Genomic DNA, 27,761 nt, shown 5'->3' on the forward strand with positions numbered 1-27,761 from the left:
CAGCAGTTTTTATCTGCTGAAAATGGGAAAGCAGACATTACTGCTGTTTCAGCAAACATAGGGCTGCTGTATTAGCAAACATTTCGGTCAGCTAAATCAGCAAACCAAATCTGATATTTTAAGTACAAAAATCTGCTGAAAAAAAAATGTTATACCTGTTACTTGTTTTGATTACATAAGGCAGTTTTAAAAAAAAAATTATAAACGTTTGTTGGAAGATGTGATTTTAATTTATGGAATATTTGCAGAAAATAGCAAACACTGTCCGCTGAATATTAGTATTTAATTTTGCTGCTATTGTAGCAGTAGTTTTGCTAATACAGCAATGGTACTGCTGAAAAGTCAGTTGTTTGCTTACAATGACTGCTGCTTGATTATGACGGGGATGTTAAAAGAAAAAATTAAACACAAATGTAAATGTGTGTTTTAGTGGAAGTCAATAATTTCCACTGAATGTACACTTTCCATAATCTTTTTTCTTTAAATTTAGAAGCCAAACGCCATGCCAGTCATATACACATTAGTAGAGAAATAACAAAAATGCTAGCTAGCTCAGGCACCTTTCGAAATGGATGGATCAGTTAGCTTCTTTACAGTAATATTACACAAATTTAAAACGTTTCTCCCAACAAAAGTTCTAAAAAAATGCTAAAAAATGCCCAATGTAATCAACGCAGATAACAGGCCAATATACAAAGTACAAACATGCTTTGGCATTTTAACCTCAACTTAAGGTACACTGTTGTCTTACCCCAATGTTAATTTCCTAACTTTTAACAATGCTTTGCTAACAAGACGCAAAGTCGGGGATCTATTAACCTTCCATTTAAAATAAAAAAATTATTATCAAGATGGAAAATTGATCATCTTTAAATTAAGGTTGATTATTTTTGGCTCGAATTTTCACAATTTTTTTTTCTGTGTACCCAGAACGGAGCCTATACAAAATTTAAATTTGCATTCAATTTGAATGCGTTTTATTTTAGCTAAATTGTTAACTTAACATTATTAAAACACACTTACCAACAAAAGATTGATTAGTTTCAACAAATGCTAAGGCTTACCTGAAAAAGAGAGAAAAATTGTTAATTTGGTTTGATAATGTCACGCGAAAGATATAAGATATGCAATTTCACGAAAATGTACCCCCTTAGGGCTGGGTAAATATTCGCTTCTCGCGAAATTTGTTCGTGGTAATAGATTTTGAAGCAAAAAAACTTCAGTAGGACATTCTCCCATACATTTTTAAACAATTTTAATAAATGTATCATGTTACAATGAGATTTTTGTAGTGTTTCCAAAAAGAAATCGCGAAAATCATTGTTTAGATGTGAAAGCATTGATTTCAGTAAAAAAAAAAATATTAAACTCGTTCTAAAAAATTACAAAAATGCTCGCTTTTTCATGTAAGTAATACCGGCTGAACGTTTATATTACAATAGGTCTGATTGACATCATTGTTTCGCAAAAATTTTAGAACCCTTTCAATGCTGGTTTCGGTTATTACAAAATAATGATGTTAGGCTTTTAAATATACAGCGTGGCTGATGAATATTGCTACAATGATGAATATTGCTACATTTTTTTTTCGGTGTATGGAATACATTTTTCTTTTATTCATGTTAAATTAAATTATTAAATTAATTATTAAATTATTATTAATTAAATTAATTAATTAATTAATTAAATTAATTATTAAATTATTATTATTAAATAGAAAAAAAGTTATTACATTTTTTTTTGGTAGCGGCTTTCATCAGCCACCCTGTATGCTTGCATTTAGCTGAATTTTTAGGTACTACACCCAGAGAAAATTTGATACCAAACGTACTCATTTCAGTATCATACGGTATTGATAGCAAAACACACCGTGCAAAATCAATACCGATTGGTATAGACGAAGCATAAAATGATTTGTACCGTTTGGTACTAGCCTTATTACCGAAATTGTATTGGTTTTAATACCAATCTGTTATTGGTTTTAGCACCAGGCCGTTATTGAATCAAAAAAACAAACATTGAAAATAATTTTAATCTAATTTTATTTCGATTATTTTTGTTAATAATTACAAAAAGTAATGTAACCCGTGACCAATCTCAATTATTTGTATTCATCAATTGAATCCATATTCATCGATTCGCAGAAGTGGTTTCCAAATGAATACACCAACACAGCATCGTTTTTCACACAAGAGACTACCATGTTTTTATTTATTTGTTTAACAAATATTTAATATGGCGTCAATATTTTATGTACAAAGCTCAAATGCTCAAAAATACAAATGTGACGATGTCAATTCTTAATAGCCTCCTTTGCATTGAAATTATATCAAATGGTATTAAAAATCTTTGCCAATGACGCGAACAAAATAATACCAGGCGATATAAGCAAAGTACCGTAATTTTTCTACCAGTGTAGTTAGTGCAAGCCCTTTTATTTTAAGGTTGACGTATATAACGCCCGTTACGAAAATAGAACAAAAAGTTTTTTTCCAACGAGTTACTTAAAATTTTTGTTGACAAATTTCAGAAAATAAGAAGTTGTCATATAGGTCTCCGATTATGGTGTATCTTTTTGAATAACTTTATACTTACTGTAAATAACGTCTGTTTTTAGTATGTAAAGCCCGTTACATTTAGTAAAATATGAACATGGCGAGCAAAAATGAACTGCTGAAACTTACTCAGAACATATAAGACTTTGAAAAAAAAACATTTTTGGCTAATTGTATTATTTAAATGGCAAAATTATCTTAAAATAAGATAATAATGCGGTACTTAATGACTTCAAGAACTTCGAGGAAGAAAAAGGTCAACATAACTTTTATATTTAACTATCATCACATCTAAAGCGTATGCGCCAAGGAAGTAGAGAGGTCTGATACAATATTGTCCTATTGATTCTGCGAAATCATATAAAAAGTTTACCTTTTATGAGTTCAAGACCCATACTTGGAAGATCAGACCATAAGGCTATATCCAAACATGGTCCTCAGTGTACGTGTTCGGCGTGCCTCTTCGTCATGGGAGAGGCACATCCCGGAGTCCCTTCTCCGCAAGCTTCCGGTACGTGCCGGGATTGAAAAGAACCCCGGACTGTTGAAGAATCCTTTTTCTGTTTGGTTTGCCAGAACCGCCTCCATCATCGGTCGATGTCAGTGAGGTGTAATTGGTGCATGGAGTGGGTCCATTACCTATCTTGCTCTGGCCTTACATCACTACGGGAGTATTGTTATACTGAATATGTTAGAGTGCATGGGGATACCAGTCAGATCCGATACTGCGAAGATCTAGAGCTATACAACGTGTACATGCCGCCCGACATAAGTTGGGTTATTCTGTTGTGAGCCCTATGTTATCCTTAGTTGACCTACATGTGCTCTGTGGGACTTTCACGGTGAGTAGGCCTATTGACGACTGCATATGCGTAGAGTCCGGATTTTATGCGAAATCGAAATTTTCCTATCTGTTAGCAAAAAAAAAAATTTATGCTATTTAGACTGAACGATTGTTATCACATGTACCTATAACGCCAAACGTGGCTTGAATACAATACACCGTACAACACTTGAATTTCATCGCATTTCAAATTGGTTTATTTGAAAGTGGGAAAATTTGGGTTGGCATGACTCTCCTAGAATGACAGGGTGATATGAATTAGATTGGCGAAACACTTGTAAAGTAAATCGGAGACCACGATTTATGCAGGAGCCAGATTTCAATCTCGGCTGGACCCCAGTAAATATAACATCGACATTACTTAGTTTAGAAGGGTTTCGCCAATCTAATTCATATCATCCTCTCATGTTAGGAGAGTCATACAAACACAAATTTTCCAACTTTCCAATAAACCAATTTGAAATGGGATGAAATTTCAGGTCAACGGTTTTGAATAGAACCCAGTTGAATATTGGTTAGCTGCTAAATTCAGTCTCAGTAGGCTTGTTGTTTTTATGTTCGATTGAAGACTAGGCATAGTGGCATGTACATACTTACTTTTGTAAGTAGTGAAGAGGCCGATAAGAATGATGTCATCTACGGCCGATTTATTATTTGCTCATACGTTGTCAACTATACCACGAGTAAATGTAATGGATCCTACGTACATGCATACCTACAAGTACATACTACGCCTTTTCAAGTGCCACATACTCCCACTTGGCTGTGTACTCACGTACTCAAGCGCACATTCATTACCCGCTTGTCCCAACAATAGCCAATAGCCACCAACATCTACTTATTTCAGTAGTCACCATGGGAGACAAATTGTGTTTGATCCGGCTTCGCTCTCAGCAAAAAAATATGCGTGGTCTGTACTAAAAGTATAAGTTAGTTAGATTGTTTTGTTGCTAGTCTTAGCCGTTGCTCATGCAGGTCAAGGTCGACCATTCCGATTGTTTATTAAATTTTTGACAACTGTTTTGACCGTGTGCAAGGATATATAAATTATTTCTAGATATGTATAAACTGATAAGGCCACCGTGGCGCAGAGGTTAGCATGTCCGCCTATGACGCCGAACGCCTGAGTCCTAATACCTGCGTTAACATCAGACAATTGTTCAGCGATGGTTTTCCCCTTACTAATGCTGGCTACATTTGTCAGGTATCCTGTCATGTTAAAACTTCTATACCATGTGGTACGCCGTTCGCCTCCTTATCATTAAGCTTAAACATTAATCGGACTGCACTTATTGATATGAGAGCAGCAGCCCCTGTTCCTTAAAGGTATGTATGTTCATGGGAAATTTAGTATATAAAGATAATTTTTATGTGGACAGGATTATTTAGAGGTTTATGGCTTGGTACCTATTTGAATAAAAAATATTAAATAAATATTGTAGTAATTATTCCCTCTCTCATAGGCCAATCTCTCTCCTTCGTGAGCCTTTTGTAACATGATTTTTTATACACTTTCGCTGACATTTCGGCTAAGAAGCTTCTATATAAGACCTCGATTAAAAAATAGCCCTCATTTGGACCGGTCTTCCCATTTTGATTGTTAGGTGCACATAATTATTTTTACAAAAAACGCCAAAACTTTTAACGAATACAATAGAACTAGCTACATCGCCTAGTGGGTACTGGCAATTATGTGTGTATGTATGTGGTATTGTTTTCTTCGCATTTTACTGTCAATTACGTAGGCACACATGTAATAGAATACACCGAGTATCTCTTTGTGTATATTCGCATCTTAATAGGTGTACACTCACCACCGCGCTACAGCCATAAATACTTACGTAGAAGTTTTCACGTATTAATTGTGCGTACAAACAACCACAGTGGTGCGAGTTATATGCTTAAATAGTTTTCTCTTAAAAGTGTTTTCAGACGATAAGTATTTGCATGTAAGTTAGGTTAGGTTCATATTAGGGTATACACTCGATTAATCGATTATTTATGGCCTTTCAAATAACGGAACAATCGGCAATTATACATCTTCAAATAAACAAATAACCGAATAATTTAGGAAAGGTAATCGGTTAAATCGATTGGATGTTAAAAACGCTTAATATTATATATATATGATTTGTGTCATTTGCCTGCTTTTTTTGATCACTTGGGTAAAATTTCATTCGATTGGGTGAGAATATATTGATTTAGTTCGAAAAGGAGATGAAATAAATCGGTTCCATTCGCCCTATTTACAAATCGAATCGACATTCATATGTGAGAAATATTTGAAGATTTTTAAAAATATCCCGCTTTGTTTTATTAGACATATTAAACGATTAATCGGTAATCGTTAACCTCTTTCGGTCTTGTTCGATTAGCCATTAAAGTACATTCACATTGGCCACTAATTTCGAATTTATGGCCTTTTTGGCATTTAAGTGCTAAATCCTGTGTTTTTGCAGATTTTACCATACAAAAATAAATCCCATTTTTGCAGGATTTATTTTTAAATCCATAATTAAACCGATTTCATGGCTGAATTATCAATAAAAGTACCAAAATATGCAACTGTTCAAGAATTATATATGGATGGGTGTGAGATGCACATTCATGTATACGCATGTACGCTTGTGCATGTCACTAAAATCTCCAAAAACACAGTGTAAAGGATTTGTTTTTAAATTTAGTCAAATCCAGATCATAAAAATTTCAAGCTAAATGTGCTTTTAGACTTGAATTTTCAAATAAACAATTAATCGAGTAATCATAAAATACAAATAAATGCACATCCTAAAATAGAGCGCGCTCTAATCAGCATGTGTTTGTCATACACGTGTCGGCATATAAGTAGTATTTTTTACAAAATTTTAAGTGGCTAGCTTTACGCTTTCGATTGCTATCGTGATTTCAAGGTCAAGACGATCAAGATTAAACAAATTTTTGTGGCCGCAGATCAATATTTCGAGGTGTTACAAACGGAATGAGTAGATTGGAAACCCTTTATCCTGCGGTGGTGTGTATAAAAATCACATCTCTATTCCATCCATAATCCATTCAAGATAACGTGTAAACCGTAAGGTTTTTATTTTATTAAAATTTCATCATAATGGTGGCAGGTGGCAGCCCATAAACCGCACCAAACTGTGAATTTTTCTGGATGCGTTGGTAGCTATTGCACTGCTTCTGGCTGATCTTTACTCAAAAATGGACAATTCTGCTTATTTACATACCCGTTGGGCCAAAAATTACTGACTATAAAATGGAAGAAGCGCGCGATGAAAATTTTCTTAACAGAGCGCGCATTTTGATAATAAAATTCATTAATTTGCAAGGGTTATTCGTTTGTAAGACGATTCATGGATAAATTATAGACCAAACTGAAGATGTTTGACAGTGAAACAAAAACGAAATGTGCGTGAGCTATTTGAATTAGTGTTGCCAAAAAGGCAATAGCTAAAAAATCAACCTTTACATACTACGTCGTGTAAAACACCCTAAACCCTACTGAATGAAACCCGGTCCCGAATTACAGCATACACGGATGAGATTTCGTCACGCATCGAATGGATGTATTACCGCACTCGAAATCTATCGTATCAAAATTTATCAAATAGTACCAATTATTTTTTTACATTAGAGTGGATTTGATAATAACAACACATATAACAATTAACATATACCAGGCTTTTGTGAATTTATTGAGATTTTAGGAAACAAAAGTGAATTTATAAAAAATAAAAAAAGCACGGCTACATTCCGTATGTTATGCTTGTTGTCCTCTGATACTGAAGAGGACAACACCTCTGAGCGTATTCGCTCGAACGTCATTGCCGAATATGCGTACACAAATCATCTTAATAAACACATAGATATTATTAATAAAAAAAATGTGTATAATTAAGATTTACCGAGTAGCTGGTGGGAAGTGTTTCTAATTTTTTTTTTTTTAATTACAAAAATGTGTGGAAGTAGCCTAAATTTTTGAATCCATGCACTTTCGTTCGATTTGACCAAATTTTTCCTTAACTTTTATTCAGAGTCTTTAAAGAAACGAATTGCAAGCTGCACGAATGTAATCTGCGGTATTTTGGCCACTCCAAAATATAAATCCATTGTAAAGGAATCTTTCTTCAACGCATCCATACGGGCATATATTTTAGTCCTTACCGTGCTCTCAAAAGTGATCAAAATGGAAAAGTCGGTCGGATTGGAAATTGGCGAATTTAACAGGAATGGTGGACCGAATGAAATGCTGCACATGATTGACAGTTTACTTGACAATGCCTAGTCTTTATGGCGCATCCATGGTCTACGACCAAAATATTTGCTTGCATCGCGGCTCCAAAACAGCTTCCAATATGTTTTCCCAATAATAAATTGCATTTACTTCGACTGATTTGACTTGTTTGAGCTTAATTTCAAGGGGCTCATCTCTACCGCGGTACCACCAAAGCCCATTTGCGGCCTTTTCTTACATTCCTCCAAGATTTGGCATAATTTGTTCTTGCAACATAGTAATTTAACTGGGGGAGACTATTTCTTCCATATCCATTAAGATGTTGCCTTCTCTTTCCTACAATTTGGCCACATATTTTTGCCAAATTCGGATGGCTATGAATTGAGCCATTGCAACCTTTGTCGATCATTTTTTTTGCGTAAATTAGTCCTAAATACGAAAAGAGTGTTTATTTACTTTTTATACCCTACACCACTACTGTAGTACAGGTTATTATAACTAAGTGAATTTGTATGTAACACACAGAAGGACGAGAGATAGACCCATTGATAAGTATACCGATCGACTCAGAATCAGTTTCTGATTCGATGTCTGTCCATATAATTTTTTGAACAAAGTACAGGTCGCAATTTTCATCCCATCGTCTTCAAATTTGATACAAGCATTTTCTTGTGCTTGGAATAGTATTGCAATAATTTGGTCATTTGTTAACCGATGTGGAAATTTCAGATTTAGATGTAGCTCCCATATATATTTTCGTCCAATTTTGAATAATACTCAATAATTTAGTAATATGTTAACTGATCTTTACAAAATTTAGCACGAAGGTTTCTCTTATAACTCGTCTGATGACTGATGAATTTCATAGAAATTTTCTGTTTTAGATAAGCTCCCATATATATGCATCTCCCGATTTTCACTTTTAAGGCCTTTGCTAACGCATTTTTCAATCGATCTTCTCAAAAATTTGCACAATGATTTATTCTATGAACGGATTTCGATCGAAATTCTACATATCAAATTTAAGTTAATTTTAAATTCAACGACTTAGCCAGCATATCAAATGTGGTGTAGGGTATCAAAAGGTCGGCTTCGTTCGACTTTAGCCCGTTTACTTACTTGTTTGATATTATAATTACACTCAAATACTTCCATTTTAACTTTTGGTTTTACTATTGGTATCAAGTAACAATTCTATTCGAGTGCTCCTGAGCTCACGAGTAGATTTCAAAGAGTTGATACTCGATTATGCACTCATTAACGAATGCGGTAATGGCGAAACAAAAACTGTCGAACAATTTTACTCGTTCCCGTATGCGTTAATTCGGCCCCATAATGTTTTTTTGAAAAAAAAATCCGTGAAAAATAGAGTGAAGACGTATTGATTTTCACTGTGAAATTTTAACTCCTTATCGGCATTGGTACTAAATTCCTAGGATTAAAAATATATAGCATGGATTCTTTAAAACGCGATTGGATAATTGTTTGTGCAAACATTAGATGTGTGCGTTTAGTTTGAATGCTCGATACACAAGCTGTGAAGCACAACAATAAGACGCAGAAACGTTATCCACAAGTAAAGGCTGGTACTGAGTTCGCTTTTCGCTGGTGACATCTTATTTTAACGTAACTCCGTATGCCAACCTGTCAAACCCAAACGATAGATAGTGGAACATTTGCATGATTTGCAAATAAAGCATGAAAAAGATAAGCGGCATTTGGCATTGGTTACACATTACTGGTTTTTGTGGTTAAGCAATTGATAGAATTATTGTACTTCACTTTAGTTCTAAAATATACTCACTGCCAAAATCACTAACATTCTGTCACTCGACTCGTTCGCCAAATCTTTCAGATCTGCTGTTTCTTTCCTTTATAAAATCAGTTGATTTCAATGAATTGACGAACGAATTGAGTGACAAAAAGTTAGTGATTTTGGCGGTTAATCCCTCGCACCTTAGTACTAGATGTTATGAAATAATATATACATCTTGACTAGATATTTTTATAGCATTTGTCCAATATCGATCCACTGTGGAACGTAGGTGTGCCATCTCTTTGTACTGTCCCTTATTTGTAGTAATTTGTAAAGTTTACAGTTAGCAAGATAACTACGCACCTAAAATAAAAATAAACCAAAGAACATCGTTTGTTGTTGCTAACGTTTCCATTGAATAGGTGCTAAGTAGTAAAAGCATCGATACCAACTTCTCCATATGTACAAATGTGCCATGGAAACATTCCTATGTTGAAACATAAGGGTGAGTCGCAGGAAACCTCAACGGTTACATTTTGGTATCGCGTTTTCAATTAAACTATTCATTCATTCTTGATGAAACTGCTTTTTTTTTGATCGACCCGCCCTAATGTCGGCACTCGAGTACTTCCAACAAGGCTTCAACGACTGATTAAAGATAGCGTTTTATCATTTATCCCGTAGATGCCCACATGCTCAAGAAGGAAACTCGTTACATGTACAGCTGTACTAATGAACTCGCACACGAATACATAAATATCGTAGACTGCAGATATATACCTATGTACCTATTTGTTCTGGAAACTTAAAGACATGTAAATGTGTTCGCTGAGGTCGTTGTAAGTCGTAATGAGTAAGGTCATCAAGTTTGGTAAATTTGGGTGGACCAACCAACACCAATCATTACATAGTATATGCGTATTTTATCGGAACTGATGTCATACATAGGGCCATATATGGTTTGTCCATTCTATCAAACTTTAGCCAAATCATGCGAAAAAGAAAAACAGACTTAGAAATTAAAATATTAAATCGGTGGAAATATGACAAACTCCGAACCCAAAATTACTACTTGTGAAAGCTGTCGAAAAACGCTAAAAAATCCTACTAATCTGTTCGTTTATAAATTAAGGTACATTTTAATAAAAAGATAACATTGCTATATTTCTTTGAACACTAATATCTTAACATTTGCTTAAATTTATAAACAAAAAATTGTGCAGACTTTTCAAAGTGTTTTTGTAGCACATGGCCCCATGGTTTTGTCACATTTCCACAGAAATATTCTAAGGAAAATTTTTAAAATTCAAAGTTTAATGTGAAAAGAGTTATGAAGTTTCTTGAATGTTCGAAAGATGGTTGTTCCAGGTCAAATTGCAACTAAAAGTTACAGCCAAGGTTTTACACAGTTTAAACACGAGATGTTAGAGAAAGCAGTAGTTACGTGCCAAATTGCGTTCTTCAAAGGATCAAGAAGTCGTATTGGGTGGTTAGTTTATATGGGAGCTACATCTGGTTATAGACTGATTTGGATTATACTTGGTTGAAGAAATCGTTGTGCATAATTGAATCATTCAAATTGAATAAGGATTGCGCCCTCTAGATGCTCAAGAAAAATAATCGTGGCATCGGTTTATATTGCGGCTACATTAGGCTATGGACTGATTCGGATCATACTTGACGTGAATGTTGTCGTGATTTCGACAGACGGACAGACATGGCAAAATCGACACGAATTTTCATGACGATCAAAAAGTTTATCTCTTAAAGTTATTCCCATCGTCGGATAATGTAAGTTTTTTTTTCAAATAGAGCGAATTTAATCGGACATACCAGGTGTATGCGGAAATATATGTATAAAAAAGTATAGCACATATTCTCATCTAAAAGTCATGTGATTAATCTTGAAAAAAGGGTATCTATTATGTAGTAAGGAATTTACCCAAAATTGGTACAAAATTTTTTATACGCTTTATGAAAATTTTCTCTTCTGTTATGAAAATGTGCTAAATTACGGGACTATACCCTATTTTCAAGGATATTCCAATTAGTTCATATACTTGAAATGGGTATGGAGTTTCCTAAATTCAATTCATGTTCAAAAATGCTCCCAGAAGAGAAAAATACATGCTTAATTGTAATCTGTGACCATACAAAAAAATTTGTAGCAAATTTTTACAGAAGCTTATTACCATTAATGTTGCACATCTGCTAATTTGGAGTTCATCACATTGTAGAAGCAAGTAAACAAAATATTTAATACATAACTTCTTAATTAGTGTAGAATAAAAAGAGATATATAATTCCTTAAAATAAGCTGCCAGTACAACATAGATCCATCTACCGCCAGAATTAATCAAAATCTGCTTTGTTTACATTTTTGGACAAGCTAGTGCATGCTGTAAAACGAATTGCTGTGTGTGAAATAGCGTGTAAACATGCATGCATACACACATAAATACATATCTCTTAGGCAATAATCTGCTTATTTTCGTTTTGATAGGCGGCTAATTCAGTAGGTTTTGTTATGAGTTCCAGTGGAGGCGCCGAAGAAAGAATTGATGATGATTTTAAAAGGAGAATTTTCAAATTTAAAGCTTTGACGGCAGTTCGCATATATTTTTTAGCGTCTTTTATAAAAAAAAAAATATCCAACTTTTATCAAGTTTCAACATGTTGCATGCTTCATTCATTGAGGACAACGAATACCAAAAAATTATTTAGTGGGTAAGTTCTGCTTTATTTATTTGTTTATTATTTATGTATTTATTGATTAAAATCATTAATTTGAGTACTAATTTAGTTATTTACTTTTTTATTTATTATTTTACTCATTTATTTGTTATTTTACTCATTTACTTATTTTTTCATTCATTAATTTCCTTGTTATTTATATATCATTTAATTTATTTTATAATAAAATTTTATTTTTATTTACAATATATATTCTTTTTCTATTTATAAATTTGTTTAATGCTGTATTTATTTTTTATGTTTTTATTTATTTAGTAATCAATTAATTATTTTTATTATTTTTTATTATTTTTATTTTATTTTAATTCTTTATATTATTTCATTTTTTTACTTTGTTCTGTTTTACTTTACTTTATTTTATTTTAATCGAATTATTTTTTGCTTTCATTTTCGATATTCGAGGTAGGTAACAAAACAGCAGACAAATAGGTAAGTTCTATTTAAATTATTTTAAATATTTTATAGTTAGTTCAACTAATTGTTTTTTTTTTTCTCTTTTGTTTTCAACAACAACCAGGACGATTAACGCTTCTGAGGATGACAAATCCGCATCGTTTGAGTGACGGGCCATAACGAAAGGGCGAATGAAAGGGCAGATAATTTGGCGGTGAAGGCCAGAGGTCAGCAGTTAATAAACTTGGATAACTTGAAGCCTTTCGGGTCGACGCAGTCCGAGTGGGCGACGAATACGCATGCAACACTGTGGAACAGCAAAACGGTCGGTAGGACGGCGAAAATCCTATGAGGGGATCCAGATCGTGAGAAGACGAGGCTATTACTGAAAGGAAGTAAGAAGGAGGTGAATATGGCTATTGGTATCATGACGGGACACATGGGACTACGAGCACGCGGGGAATATGGTGAGACGTTGCAGCATTTCCTTTGTCATTGCACAGCTTTTGCGTCCAACAGGTACCGGTAAAAAAGGGCCAAAGGATACATATAATAACTCATATTTAAAATAAATAAATGTTTTAGACACTTAATTTAAAAATACGAATAAAAAGTGAAGTTCAAGTGTTGTTGGATAATCAAATTTGTAATTTTAGCTTGATTAAACTTAAAAATTAATGATCGTTATTCAAAGTTCACTTTTTGATTAAGCGAAAATTGTACAAGTAAAATAATACATACATGTTTGCAAATAAAAAAAATAAATTTTTTAATATAAATATAATACTTTTATGCCACAATTTATTACACAATACAAAAGCTTTGGATACAGTTTTCATGGAAACTAGTTATTTCTAGTACTTTACTTACTTTTACTTATTCTCCTGTTTACTTATACTACTTATAAATGTTTTGTTTCACTGTTAAACACCTTCAATTTGATCTATAATTTAACCATGAATCGCAAATTATTGAATTCCTATAGCAAAATGCGTGCTCTGTTAAGAAAGTTCATCGCGCGCTTTCTCCATTGAGCGACGAAGCTCATTTTTAACTCAATGGGTACGTAAATAATTGCCGATTTTGGAGTGAAGATCAGCCAGAAGTATTGCAAGAGCTACCAATGCATCCAGAAAAAGTCACAGTTTAGTGCGGTTTATGGGTAAGCGATATCGTGAGATGAAATCCAACTTTTTTTGCCCAAAATGCTAGAGCTTGACTTGCGTGACATGTGGTTTCAACTATTTAGACGGTTTCACATGCCACATAACACGCAACACGCGTAACAATTGACTTATTAAGAGGCGAATTCGGTGAATATTTTATTTCACGTACGGGACCGGTCAATTGACCGCCTAGATCATACGATGTAACGCCTTTAGTTTTTTTTGTAGGACTATGGTAAAGCTCATGTCTATACAGACAAGCCCGCTTCAATTGACGCATTGGAAGACAACATTGAAGCATTTATTCGTGAGATACCGACCGAAATGTTGAAAAGAGTATGCCAAAAATTTACCAAGCGGATGGACAACTTGAGGCGCAGTCACGGTAAACATGTGCATGAAATAATCTTCAAACATTACATTATATGAACCGTACTATCGATTCGAACAAATATTTCGTGCATTTTTATAAATTTTATGTATGCGTGTGTTTTTTTTTTTTTTTTGAAAAACTTTCCTATAGGTCTTAAAAAATTGATACGTTGAAATTAATTTTCATAGAACAGGAAAATGAATAGTTTTTAAGAATGCATGACTATTTCTAAATTTTTATAAAAAAAATTAAGGATTATCATACGAAAATTGGCATTAAAACGCAAATGCATTTTCCTTGTAATTATGTTCAAAACATGCTGAAAGTCAGTTCAGATATCCCAATATCTTGAAAATTTCAACAAAATTTTAGGTCACTCGTATGTACCTAAAACTAGGAATTGTGGGATTCGCTTTTTTGAGTGACTGCAAATATGTGAAATATATTTCGGCCAAGGGCAGTTTAGTTCTCAGCGGAAGATCTTGCAGTTTGCGTCGAAGATTTTGTAACTATAACTTAAGATTAGATTTTTATCAGATTTTTCTTTTCTTTAGGCAAAGGTGCTCGCGTTGAACGAAAATAAAAAAAGGCATCATCTGAAAGCTCATTTTTTTCTAGAATTTCTAACTACATTTATTCCCTTTCCCTTTGGGTTGGCTTAGATTCCAAGATGTTTTCTGTTCGTTATGCAGGTGGTAAAACAAATATTTATACCAATAATAGCAAATGGTGATTTAAGAAACAGTGTATAGCCTTAATTCTAAAATATAATGTGAGTATTTCTGAGTTGAATAATAATAACACTTCGAAGGAGAAAACCTTTGAATACAATGTGTCTGCGATGTGCATTACTTTTTGCCAACAAAAGTTCGTAGCTGCTCATATGCGCTGTGTTGTCTTTTGTCTTACAAGTGAACATTTGCAATAGAATTGTTAACACCTACGCCCAGTGGCACAGTTTCTTTAGTGTGATTTGATTCTCTTGTTGTAATTGCTGCCTTCGCCAAAGCCTCAAGCGCTGTTGTTTACAATACAAAGAATATCGCAACATTTCTTTCTTTGTAATCACGCAGAAATGATGCGTGCGGACTGGTCGAGTTGACTTGTGCAAATAAATTCTTATAGCACGACGACACACCCGCAGTTGAGGGTGTGAGAGTGGGCGGCCGAGCAGTTGTCTTCACAAATGAAATGAAGTATTTATGAAGAAGCAACTATACGAATTAGTCGCGTAAGTGCTATACGTATGCACCATCATATGTAGACACATTATTTGTAGGCTTTCATTCGATTTTTGCATGTTCGAATGATAGTTATTTTGAAAGGAACAAAGGAAATCAGATAACTAAATGTAAAATTAACCAATTTATTTTGTGATAAAAAACCGGCTTTTATTGTTTAACAAAGTTATAGCATTCAAGAGTCTGTGCAGAATCTTATAAGAATATTATAAAATAATATTCCACCACATGTGTAATCTAAATTACATGTAAAATCTGGCATGATCTTCCATGTCCATGATCTTCTATGTCCATGATCTTCCATGTCCATGGCCAAAAGAGTAAATTATTTGGATGAAATTCCTAAAGCCTTTTTCCAGTTGACAAAGCCAGATAATACTTCATAATGGAACAAGGGGAGATTTCTTTCATATTCAATACTAATTAATATTCATAGCTTAGGTTACTAAAAAAGTAACCTCGAAAAAGAAAATGTAAGTATGAAATTCCGTGCTGCTTACAAAATCTCTAATTGTTTTTCATGCCACGCCCCCAAGTAGGTTAGTGGTACGGAGAACATTTAAGGATTTTGTAATTAGCACGGAATTCCTAACTTCAATTTTCTTTTTCGAAGTTAATTTTTTAGAATTTAGATGGGGCGGATTATATCCGTACCCTCTCTTTCAACCTAACCTAATACACATAGCTCATTAACGAGTTACATCATTTTAATAGCCGCGTCCGTACGTCTGAGCGAAATCTTGTGTATCTTTGCCGAAGGCGTCACAAATGTCAGTGAAGGTTTACCTTGTTCTGGCCAGGATCCAAACCCTATAATTGCCCAAAATACGACGTATTTTTGATACGATTTCATAGAAAATAATCTTGTCCTAACTTTAAAGATTTGAGCCACATATTACCAGCTTGACTTAAAGATACCTAGTCTTTCAACTATTTCAGGACACGTTTTTTTTGGCGAAAGATTGTTTACTTCATACTAAAAAACATTCTTCCCCAATAGAGTTTAATAGTCCTTAATGTTGCATCTCATTTTTAAAGAAACAATTATTAAACGAAGGTCAAAATATTGTTGAATGTTTGAAACTTGAAATTACGAAAAAGGACAACAATGTATCGTAGCTGAAGACACAAAAAATACCTACAAACAAGGTCTTGAAAAGTTTATTTATTTCAAGTAAAGATGCTAAGTTTAAAAATTGAATTTTACAAGAAAAATCTGAGAGTTGTCTGTGAAGTCAAATGGGAATCAGAACCAATCTCCCACCTGAGGATTTTTTCGGATTGTATTTCACATTCAGCCTCTTTTGCATGTCCTTTCCGCACCTTCATTGTTTTTACATGAGATTAATTAGACTATGAGAACAAAAGAATTCCTACACCTATAAGTTGCTGACAATTGGCGAATGTCATTGTGTTTCGGTAAAAATTCCTATTCATAATTCCATTTAACAGTGCCCTCTAGCTCCCATTCCTTGGCCGTAAACATCGCAAAAAGTTTTATTGTTTTTTTGTTTCGCGTTCATCAAAACTAATTTGAGGAAAAAAAAAGAAACAAAATCAAATTTCTTCACAAAAATCAAAACGCCAACAAAAAACATTCAATATAGTACGTACGGTACACCCAACTGTATACAATCATACATCTATCTTCGTGCATATGTGCGGTGTTAGGCACATACGTATACAGTGATCGTCTAAATAAGATCTACTAAAGCGATACTTTTACATACCATCATAAACTTACCCTCATCGATAAACAGAAGGTTGTTTCCGAAAGAATCTCGTTTACTTTCGTATTTCGTATAAATAGGTAGTTAATTTAAAGCCAGCAATAAAACTTTTCTTTTTTTTAAACAAAAGTGTATGTACACTTTATTTGGGCGCTCACTATATGTATGTGGTATACTTGTTGTATACAATGATTAGATGGCAATTATAAAACATTTTTTTTTGGCAAAAATTAAATATATACCGAAATAAATAAAAACGACAATATGCATGGATGTTGGTAGGAAAGTAGCTACAAATACAAATAAACTTACGTCAAGCAATGTCTAAAAATAACAAAAAAAAAACACAAAACAAATTGAACGAAAAAAAATGGATGAAAAAGTATAGAACAACCAAACATACGGAAACATTTGTTACAAATTGAAAAGGGTGTGTGGGCCTGCGCTTGTGTGTGTGCTTCAGATCACATTTGTGTGTGTAATGTGCCCGCAGCATTTGGCACTATAGATTGTCGAAAGCGTGTGTATGTGCGCGATTAACAATAAATACCAACACTTTTTCACAGGAACAATGTTTGTTTTTATTTTTGCTGAATTATCTTAAAAAATGAGTTAAAACAACAGAAAAGTTTGCGTTTTGTAAACATTATCATCTATTATTCACCTTTTATTATTTATACCAAGAAAATAGCGAAAACAGTGGTGGAAATAATTGTAGCAACACGTTCAGAACTGCAACATTGATCGAGCATGTATGTAAGTATAAATTTAGGTACAAGTGGGACGTAGTCCTAAACAATGCACTTCGGTCCCAAACACAACTCTTATACGAGAAAAAATTCACGAACTCTTCGTCAATTGGGAATGTTTTTACAAGAGGTCTGCATTCGACATTGGCATTGATCTGCATATCAAGTTAACTTACAAAAATCTTTTAATAACATGCAGAAAAGGTTTAAACGTTGAGGGAACTTGCAATAAATGATTTAACATGGGGACTATTACTTTCTTTCAAAACAAGATAACGACTAGAAAACTAAGCGGACTTTGGGGTGTACTCTGAAAAAGTATCATATTATATCTTATCGAGAAGGTCCCCCACCACTGTGGTGTTTATCAAGCGGAGCTCGTTTAAAGACATGGTGGAATGGTTAAGATATAACGTCTTAACGACTTTTGGCATAAATATCTTCTCCGACAGCCATGCAGCTATTAACACTCCGGGGAACGAATTTTTGAATGGCTGAACATCTCAGGAAATGGTATAACAGACGACCTTGAGGGCTCAACTATAGAAACGAGAAGGCATTTGCCTTCTCCTGTTCCTGTGACACCACAATGGACGAACATGTGTAAGTGAGATTGATTGCAAACTGCAACTTAAACATAATAAAAAGGTTTCCAAAATTAGTCTGGCATAGAAGGGCACCATTCTCTAGGTTTTTGTTATTTTTGAGCATTTGTGTATATGTAGTTCCCGGTTTCTCTGCTGCATGTAATGGGGGTTTTAAATGGGAAAACCTGGCCATGGTTGGATATTCTTCAGTCAAGAGATTTCACTTTTGCCGCTGATGCGATTTTCTGTAATTTTTTCTCTGATATGTGCCCCATAAGATTTTACGACTGTAAGTAATATGCAGCAATAGTTATGGCCTGAAAAGTGTAGTTGGAGCCAAAGTACAATGATAAGTATAGAATCGATCCAAATTTGCTCAAAGTAAACTAAAAAATGTTGGAGTTTTGATAATATTTTCGCGTTTAACTTGAGTAACTTCAACCCTTCGTGTCCAAGTCAACTTTCGACCAAAAAACCACATGCTATAAGTTGCTTCAAAATAGCACATAACATGACAATGGCCAATTGTTACGAGTGTAAAAGAACTCAAATCTGAAAAACCATGTTCTTTTTTAGGGGGTTTTGTCAGAATTTAAAACTTTTTATTTCAATATCGATAAGACAAGTGTTTTAAATCAATAATATAGAGAGATATTTTGTGAGGTATTACGTGCACTGATGTTCTCTTCCACATTGACCCATACACTCATCAAAAACACACATTTGCTCAAATACAATATTTGGCTGTATTATTGTGTACTCAAAGACCAACTGTGTAAATATCCTACCAGCGCAAAGCCAAAAGTGCCTAAAAAAGTTCGGCAAGTACACGTTCCTCGCAGCCAGCAGCTGGGTAGATATGTATGTAGGTAGTTGGGTACCCACTGCACAATCCATATTCATCTTTCCAATGCGGTATTTTGTTGAGTGGACTTTTTGTTTTTGTGCCTTTTTCATATTTTTGGCAAACAGTTTTAAGAGGGATAATATCGCCCACTTTCTTGCATTGCTTATTGTCGTCCCAATATTCATTAGTGTTCATTTGTCTATGAGTTTCGACGAAGGCATATAGAGCCAATCATTCGTCTTCTTTAAAAACTACGAAATGCCATGGTGGATGCTGCAAAGGGCACATGGGTGAATGCTGGTTTTACGAAACTTTACGTCAACTGCTGTTACGAGGTTTTTTTTTTTTTTTGTTAAAAGAAAATTCGTAAATTTGCATGGCGTTTGTCATTTACATCCCGAATCCAAATAAAAAAAAAAATCAAAAACCTATTCGGCTGATATTGTTTGAACTTAATTGTCTAGAGCCGACCTTGTAATACTCTACACCAAGGGTGGGCATATTTTTTGGCTATGTATGCGTGAGTAAAATTATTTTACTCTTGGCGCGAAATAAAATTGCAATTCGATGAATGCCAAAATGGCTCGAAAAAAATTACTTTAAATAACTTAAAATTTGGTTTTTTACTCGTGGTTTAAAAACTTTTTAATGTAAATATTTTTTAAAGCATTTGTTTGGCTACGACTTGGTGAGCAAACTTGTTGTTTAAAAACATTGTAACTTGAATGTAACAGCGTTTGCTTGCAAACTATGGATTTGAATCTACAAAACGATAGTATTGATACCATCGACATTATTATTATTATAAATATCGAATGTTTCGATTATCGATATTTTGCCAGGTCTAACGCAAGCTGCTGAGCGAAAAAGCACGGGACACTTACTTTGCCCGTCGCAACAACATAGAACTAGAACTAGCTATCAATATTCGCTCCATTCGACAGTTTCGATATTTTCCTTTTTAATTATCGATGGTATAGTGAAATTTAAACATATTAAAATATATTATCAAATAAGCATGTTTCCAAGAAGTGAAAGTAAGACTGAGCTTTGTATATCCACTACATACTTGATATTGCAAGCGACTTACAAACGTTTCATCTGAGAACTCAAAGCCCTTTTCGGCCTTAACGCTTCTGACATAATACTATCGCCCAAAGTTTGAATTCTCCACACCTAAGGGTGCGAACAGAGTGAGCGCTAAAAGCCGAGTCGAGATTGTTAAGGCGATAAAGATTGTCAGCGCGATATAACTGTGTATAACACAGCGAACGCCGAGAAGAGCAGAGAGCAATGCTGATTGAGTGCGAGAAAAAAATTTTAAAGCGATTTCGCGCTAATCTGTATTATTGATTTTCAATTTATAGCGTGTAGTCGTGTTTTTTAATGTTGAAAAAAAAAAAAACAATGTACATCCATCAAATAATATGTGGAATTTTCACCGACATTATATTCATACTGAAATTGAATCATTATTAGTGTAATTTTTTCGTGGTAATAAGTGCCTTAAACACACTAGAAGAAGCAAAATTCTCTTCGTCAGATGAAACCATTGCTGTGTGCAGCAATTTTATAAACACAAATGAACAACAAGAGTAAATGTAATGAAAGCAAAATACATGGAACAAACAGTATAGCAAATTTGGCGCATGAAAATAAACGACAAAAAGCTCGGCTGGGCATCAGAGCGCACTCTGTTTGCACCCCAAAGACCACAACCCAGAAACTGTACCAATGTGTTACTAGCTCGCCAAAGATGCACTTTATCGTGCGCACCTACGATTTCGCCGAATCACGAATCTGAAGCCCGTTTTAGGGTCAAAAGGTCGAACCGCCCTCGATGGGAAGTGCTCCCACCTAGGCAATACGTGTATGAAGCAAAAAGTAAAAATACAGTATTATTCTACGAAATGAAAATATCGACGGATGTCGTATGTTTTTGAAGGCTATCATGAAACTAACGTTTGGCTTACGAATTATGTAATTGTTGATTAATCCAATAATTTGATCAAAAAAGGGTACATTTTACCAACAAATTTTATTTTGCGATAGTATCGATAGTGAAGGAATAATTAAACTGTCGATAATGCCATCAATAGTTTGCCAGCCCTATATAGAACAACAGGTCAACCCGAATAGATTATTTATATGACAGCATTATATAACCTTATGTATACCGCAATGGATGTGGATATTGATGGTGTGCATTTTAGAACGAGATAGAGAGTGGTGGAGGCCACCGTAGCGCAGAGGTAATCATGCCCGCCTATGACGCTGATAGTCTGGGTTCAAATCCTGACGGGAACATCAGAAAAAATTGCAGCGATGCTTTTGCATTCCTAATACTGGCGACGTTTATGCTCCTATGCCATGTAAAAACTTCTCCGTAAACAGGTGTCTGACGCATTCGGCGGCACGCATTTCGGAGTCGGCTATAAAAAGAGTTGAGTTTAAATTTTAATAGGAATTTAATTGTAAAATATGTGCTCCTCTTCCTTAATGGATAGTTCACGAACAAATTTGCACGGATCGGACCCAGTTCAACCAAATTCTTTTTAAATCGAATATGAATATTTCGTAATGGCAATTCTATGGCGGTTAGTCGAGATATTTTTTTTGCAGACCTTTTCCATTTCCTGGGAAATGGGGAAATAATTTCCAATCGCGGGATTTCCTGAGAAATTCCGGTTTTTTCAAATGATTACTATCCGGTTTTGAAAATAGCAAATTATTTCCAAAGCTTATATCGTTATTTAATTACATGTTGTAATGAGATTTCCACATTGCAATGTGGGATAGATACGAAAAAAACTAGTAACAAATTTCACCCATTGAGAACGGATAGAGTTAACTCTTTGAAATGTAAATGGTTAACGCTGGGCTTTTATCGAGATCATGTGACGCATGCTGCAGCAAAGTCATTGTAAGTTTTGTCACCAAACCAAATTATGCATCAAAATGAAAATTGAACCACAAATGCCTTCGTAAATTGCAAAATCTCGGACAAAATTTCAAGAAATGAAAAAATAAACTCATATATCCACGAAACAATTGGAGGGATTTTTGAGCACAACCCAGCAAAAAAGAATTTTGAAAATCGGGACACAAATGAAGATTTTGCAGCCCGAACAATTTTTCGAAATGCTAAGGTACACATGATCTTGATAACACATCAGATTTAACCTTTTCAACGAGTTATCTCTATTCGTTCTCGAATGACGTATTTTTAACTAGTTATTTTCGTTTCTATCCCATTGTGCGTCGGCGATCGCAAATCGTCTTTACTAAAAAATGTAGTAGATATAGGAAAAACTTTTTTTCTTTTAACAACAACTTGGAGATATGCCATAATTACAACTGTCATTTCGTGATAGCACCCCGAAATATGAGCTTGCGCATATATATTTCAAGTCGAGTTCGAACGAAAAAAGCTACTAGCCTGAAATTTGGCACAGATACTTTTAATTGATACAGGGTTCGGACAGGTTTGGCTGTAGTGGCAGTCCTAACTCAGGCTCGCTTGGACAATTTTTGTCTGTGGAGGGAATCTAACCCACCTGAAAATTCGAGGTCGATACCAACTCAGCAACCATGGCGCTTCTTTCTTATTAATGTATGCCTATGAGAATTTCAAACGAGCCGTCTTATACTAGATTATGTTCAGATAAATCCATAAATATATATTAGCGCCACTTTATCAAATTAAGCCCGTGTAAACTATTCAATTTTAGATTTTTTTTCAGCAAAACTGTTGTTTTTCATAACGATGTGTTTTCAGCTGATTTCAAAGAGATCGTCCGATTTACACTTTTAATGGATTTCTTATACTCAGCAGACAGTGTTTGCTATTTTCAACAAACTTTTTTCTATGAGTGTATGGGATATACTACATCCAAAATTTAGGTTTAAAATTAGGAAATATTGTAAGGTTTTTTTTCCAGGTTTTTACTTTATACTAATTAATTTTGAGAAAATCCAAATATTATTTATTATTTAATATATCTAAGTTGTAAAGATATTCAGGAAAAAAATCTCTTACAGAAAGCCATTATCTTATTATTATTATTTTTCCTTATTTTAGGCTTTAATATTAAAAATGACCAAACACAACATAACAAAAAGAAACTTTTGAATCATTTTTGTAAAAATTCCGTCATAATTCGCAATTTAGACTTTTCGGATATTTTAAGTTGTGAAGCAAACAACTCTATTATAATATTAGAATAGTTCAGAGAATTTTGCAATCTTTCGTATGGTGTAATCAGATTTGCAATCGGTTAAGAAATAGTCCTATAATATCAAAAATACCGACGAAACCTTGGCTGAAATCATAAAAAAAATTGTTGTAACTCCAATATCTCATAAACTGTTAGAGATATTCTAGATATGTTGGCATGTTTTTTTTTTTCTTTTTTTTTGTTCTGTTTTTGCAAAAATAATCCTGACGATCGACCTATAAATGCGTATTTGGCAGCACTTAAAAATTTGAAATGTTCGAGGTGAGCAGTATTCACATCCCCGGACGTACTAGAGTCTCCAAATTTTATTGGAAACCATCACCACATTCACTATGACAAGTTTCATGGAGATATCTTTATCGGTTCAAATGTTTTAAAATTATTCCAAAGATTTTTCGACTGTGGGACATAGTGGGACAAATATTGAACCATCTCCTTTTTATATAATGCGGAAGCTAAAATCTTTTAAGGGGCAATTAAAGAGCGTATTTTGAAAATATGGCAAGGGCATAAAATGACATATTGTTTTTTCCTCAAAATTGAAGAATAGTGAAAAAATGTGTGCTTTTTAAATAGTGTTTTACCTAAAGAAGCCTCAAGAAATCATTATATTTTTTCTTCTTGTTGCCACCTGTTTCCTCTGTCCGCGCCACGGTGAGTCGTGGCGGCACGTGTAACAGGTTACCATAATATTTCGAATTTTGCTTATCGAGATCAAAAGGAGAAAAATGGAGGGTGGAAATGGAAAATACTTTGTTTTCTGGGACACTCTAATGTAGACCTATTAACTGGCTGCTGTAAGCTGACGATGATAGCCAAGAGAACTAGATGCAGGAGAATGCTGATTGTATTTATGCGATCAGCCCACACAGCGTAGTTGAATATTGAGAATAAAAACGGAGCGTTAAATAATAAAAATGTTCATAAATGCGAACATGTTGTTTTGCCATTTTGTCATTTTTTGCTAATATATTCGTACATACAAAGACACGGTGGCATGGCACTTAAGTGCCAAAGCTTTTGAGTATTCCATATGCCCGTATCTCCATGCGTCTCAGTATTAGTTGCGATCAAAATTAGGTCAGCGAGACAAATATACCAATGTTTTGTTTTGGCTGGCAAAAGGCTTGGGATGGATATATAATTGTATGCTCAGAATGGATCTCTTCTGTTTTTCATTAGTTTTGTTATTCTTGTAATGAACTGGTTACAAAAATTTATTTTAAAGTATTCGATTCTTGAATGATCATAAGGTATGCCAACCTATTTATATAGACTAGAAACTAGTCTTTATAAGCAGGTCCCATTGTTTGAGTGGTAGGCATATTATGGACTTTGCAGCAACTAATGTTTATTGTTGAAATGCAGACCGTCCTCCAAACTTTGTCTTCTTGAGCTCAGAAAGCGTAGTTTTTGCTTTATTTCGTTGAGATTTGATATTATCAGTGGTAGTAGGTCCATGTGTGACCTATGAACCAAGAACATCAAGAAATTCAATTTTATTATTGGCCAATTTGTTTTGATGGGGTTTTTGGACATGTTTTGTAACGAATAAAACCAATTTAATTCATTATTTCTGCGCATCGTTTCGTCAGTTGACTTCCGACTTCCTCAGGGGGAGTTTATTTTGAGTTTCTTTCGAAAACAAAGTAGGCAATAAAATTCCAATTTCCTTTGAGGTCAAGATCAAGCTTCTCGCTTACAATTAGTTTATTTTTCTTTTACTTATATTTATAAAAAAACGGGACTACTTAAAAGCTAAATGTACTGGCACAGAACGTACTTGCACTTAAAGCTGCTATAGCAACCGAGTATTGTATATGGTGTTGTCTTTCTCTTGAATACATATGTACGAAGGCTTTCCGAAGTAAATCGTTTGTTTTCCATCCGCTCTTTTTCCAGTATTTTGACGATCTTCAAATCCGCTGTGTGTTTGCGTCCGTCATTATGCTGTGCTGTGTTTTCCTTTTCTAATATCTGCATTCATACCTCCTTAATTCGCTCAATCGGTCACCTTATCTTCTTTTTGTTGTTCCCACATAAACTTTGTTGCATTGCTCGTTGCCCTTGGAAGTTGTTTCGTAAACAACGTTGTTTTCTTTTAGTTACTCTTCTCCAAAATACATTTTTAATGTTTCGTTAGACTTGCATACAATTGCTGTGTTTATTATTGTTTTCATTTTTTTTTCGAGCTCTGTTCTCCTTCAATTTGGGAACAAATGGTACACTGAGATAATTCCACTTTTGAGATTCTGGTTGTATTGAGTTTTCCTGCCTGCTCTGTCTGTGTGGCTAGTGTCTGCTTGGAAATAATTCCTTTTTAATATAGTTTTAGTTTTTCCTTTTTTTGCGGAATCTGTCATCACATATTTCAAATATTTTTTTGTGGCAGCATTGATTTTCATTTTGAACGGTGGTGTAAAATTAAAAATTATTATTTCCCCTGAATATGTTGGTTTTGCATACGAATTTGTTATTATGTATCTATTTTGTCTAAATATTTTGACAACCAAAAAAGGTATTGCACTTTCTTGTTAGTTTTCCTCCGTGAACTGGGATCTATTGAGAAATGAGTTGAGCTGTTTTTATTTTATATGTATTTTTTATCTACGTTCTTCCATCAAGTCGCACAGTGGGCTAAACAGCAAAACAAAAAAAAAATTGGTAATAGTTCTATAACTTTTTATCTGTTGATCTTTGCGGTACAAAATGTTCTAGACATTTGTAGAGGAGATATTATCAAAGTTGACGATTTATAACTTCTCCAACCTTCTGGGGGCCACAACTTTTAATCTACAGAACCGAGGACTCTAGCGAGTGAGAGAACTTGACGAGATCTAAAAAAATCATGCCGTCGTGTTCAATTAAGGAGGTATGAATTTAATTTGAAAATATCAAAATTTTTACTTCTTCAGTGTTTTTTTAATAACTTCGTATAACATAATATACGAAGTCATTAATTAGTATTACGTCATAACATGACATAATACGAAAAATATTTTTTTTCTCAAAAATTTATTAAATTTTTTAAAATAGATACTCACATTTCCTTCAATTTTTCGCAAACTTTGCCCCAGAAAGCATTATCATTTCTTTCCATATTCACAAATTAGAGGTACTGAGAAAAGTTCTAAGTACTAATTTGACTCACTTTGATATCAAACCACCCCGTTTTCCTAAAACCAATATGGCCAATTGTTTTTTACTTAAGTTTAAGTTACTTAGTGGCAAAAAGGTTTCACGTGGATTGTTCCCAACAACTTAAGGTGTGTCTCGCCATGTCCTTGCCATAAAAGAGGTCGTGGCGGCCGTTAAAAACCAAGTATTACCTCCCAATTTATTGCACATATGTGTAAGAAACTTTTATTCGGTATCACCTCTTCTACAAAACACAAAAAGAATCATGCAAATATCTCGATTCCATACGATTTTATGTAACATAAACGACCATTTTTCAAAAAAGTAGAATTTTCCAAAGTTTGTTGTTGTCGTCATCATTAGTCATGAAAAATTACCGTCTTATTTACGCAATGTACCTTACCTTAAAGGAAATACTTTTTCAACGAATGTACAAAACATTTCCCAATTCGGATTCTACCTTCTATTTTTATACCCTTCACCATCACTGTGGTACAGCGTATTATAACTTTCTGCATTTGTTTGCAACGCTTAGAGAGAAGAGCTAGACCTATTGATAATCATACCGACCGGATTAGAATCACTTCCTGATTCGATTTAGCCTTGTCCGTCTGTCCATGTCTTCTTGTGATCAAGGGACTTGTACCATTTATTGTCCGATTGTCATGAAATTTTGCACAAAGGTTTTTTTTGGTCCAAGGACAAATGCTACTGATTTCGAAAAAAATCAGTTCATATTTAGATATAGCTTCCATATATATCTTTGATCCGATTTGGACTTTTAAGGGCATAGGAGGCACAATTTTGGTCCGATCTTTACAAAATTTGACATAGGGTGTTTTCTTAAAATTCTCAATACGAGAGCGAAATTTTAAAAATTGGTTCAGATTTAGCATCCATATAACTTTCATCCAATGTGGAATTTTGTGACTGTAGGAGTCCAATTTTGTTCCGATCTCTACAAAATTTAGCATGAAGTGTTTTTTTTTTTTTTAAATTCTCAATACCAGAGCAAAATGTTAAAAATCGGTTCAGATTTAGCACCCATATATATATTTTACCTGATATGCAGTTTTAAAGCTGTAGCAGCCACAATTTCGTTCCGATGTTTACAAAATTTTGCATAAGCTGTTTTTTTTTGACGTCCTATTTGGTA

The 27,761-nt window shown here is 34.1% G+C and overlaps 1 protein-coding gene and 1 long non-coding RNA gene across 8 annotated transcripts in view; one reads left to right on the forward strand and one right to left on the reverse strand.

The window, feature by feature from the left end:
* Positions 1 to 27,761, reverse strand: part of LOC106088314 (sex determination protein fruitless) — a 179,003-nt gene that overhangs the window by 126,034 nt on the left and 25,208 nt on the right. The window contains exon 2 of one of the 6 annotated variants that reach the window (XM_013253765.2): positions 1,024 to 1,064. The exons of the other annotated variants lie outside the window; for them this stretch is intronic. The gene's annotated coding sequence lies outside the window, so the exon portion shown is untranslated. The remainder of the gene's footprint in view (positions 1 to 1,023; positions 1,065 to 27,761) is intronic. 6 annotated transcript variants of the gene reach the window in all.
* LOC106088316 (uncharacterized) lies at positions 11,783 to 13,174 on the forward strand. Of its 2 annotated transcripts, XR_001221418.2 has the most exons (3): positions 11,783 to 12,116; positions 12,546 to 12,572; positions 12,661 to 13,174. It is a non-coding gene; the product is annotated as an uncharacterized LOC106088316 (long non-coding RNA). The 2 variants fall into 2 exon arrangements; XR_009396921.1 differs by having other exon boundaries at positions 12,546 to 13,174.

The sequence above is a fragment of the Stomoxys calcitrans genome, chromosome 2 (genome assembly GCF_963082655.1).
Source record: "Stomoxys calcitrans chromosome 2, idStoCalc2.1, whole genome shotgun sequence".
In the NCBI taxonomy this organism is placed as follows: Eukaryota; Metazoa; Arthropoda; class Insecta; order Diptera; family Muscidae; genus Stomoxys; species Stomoxys calcitrans.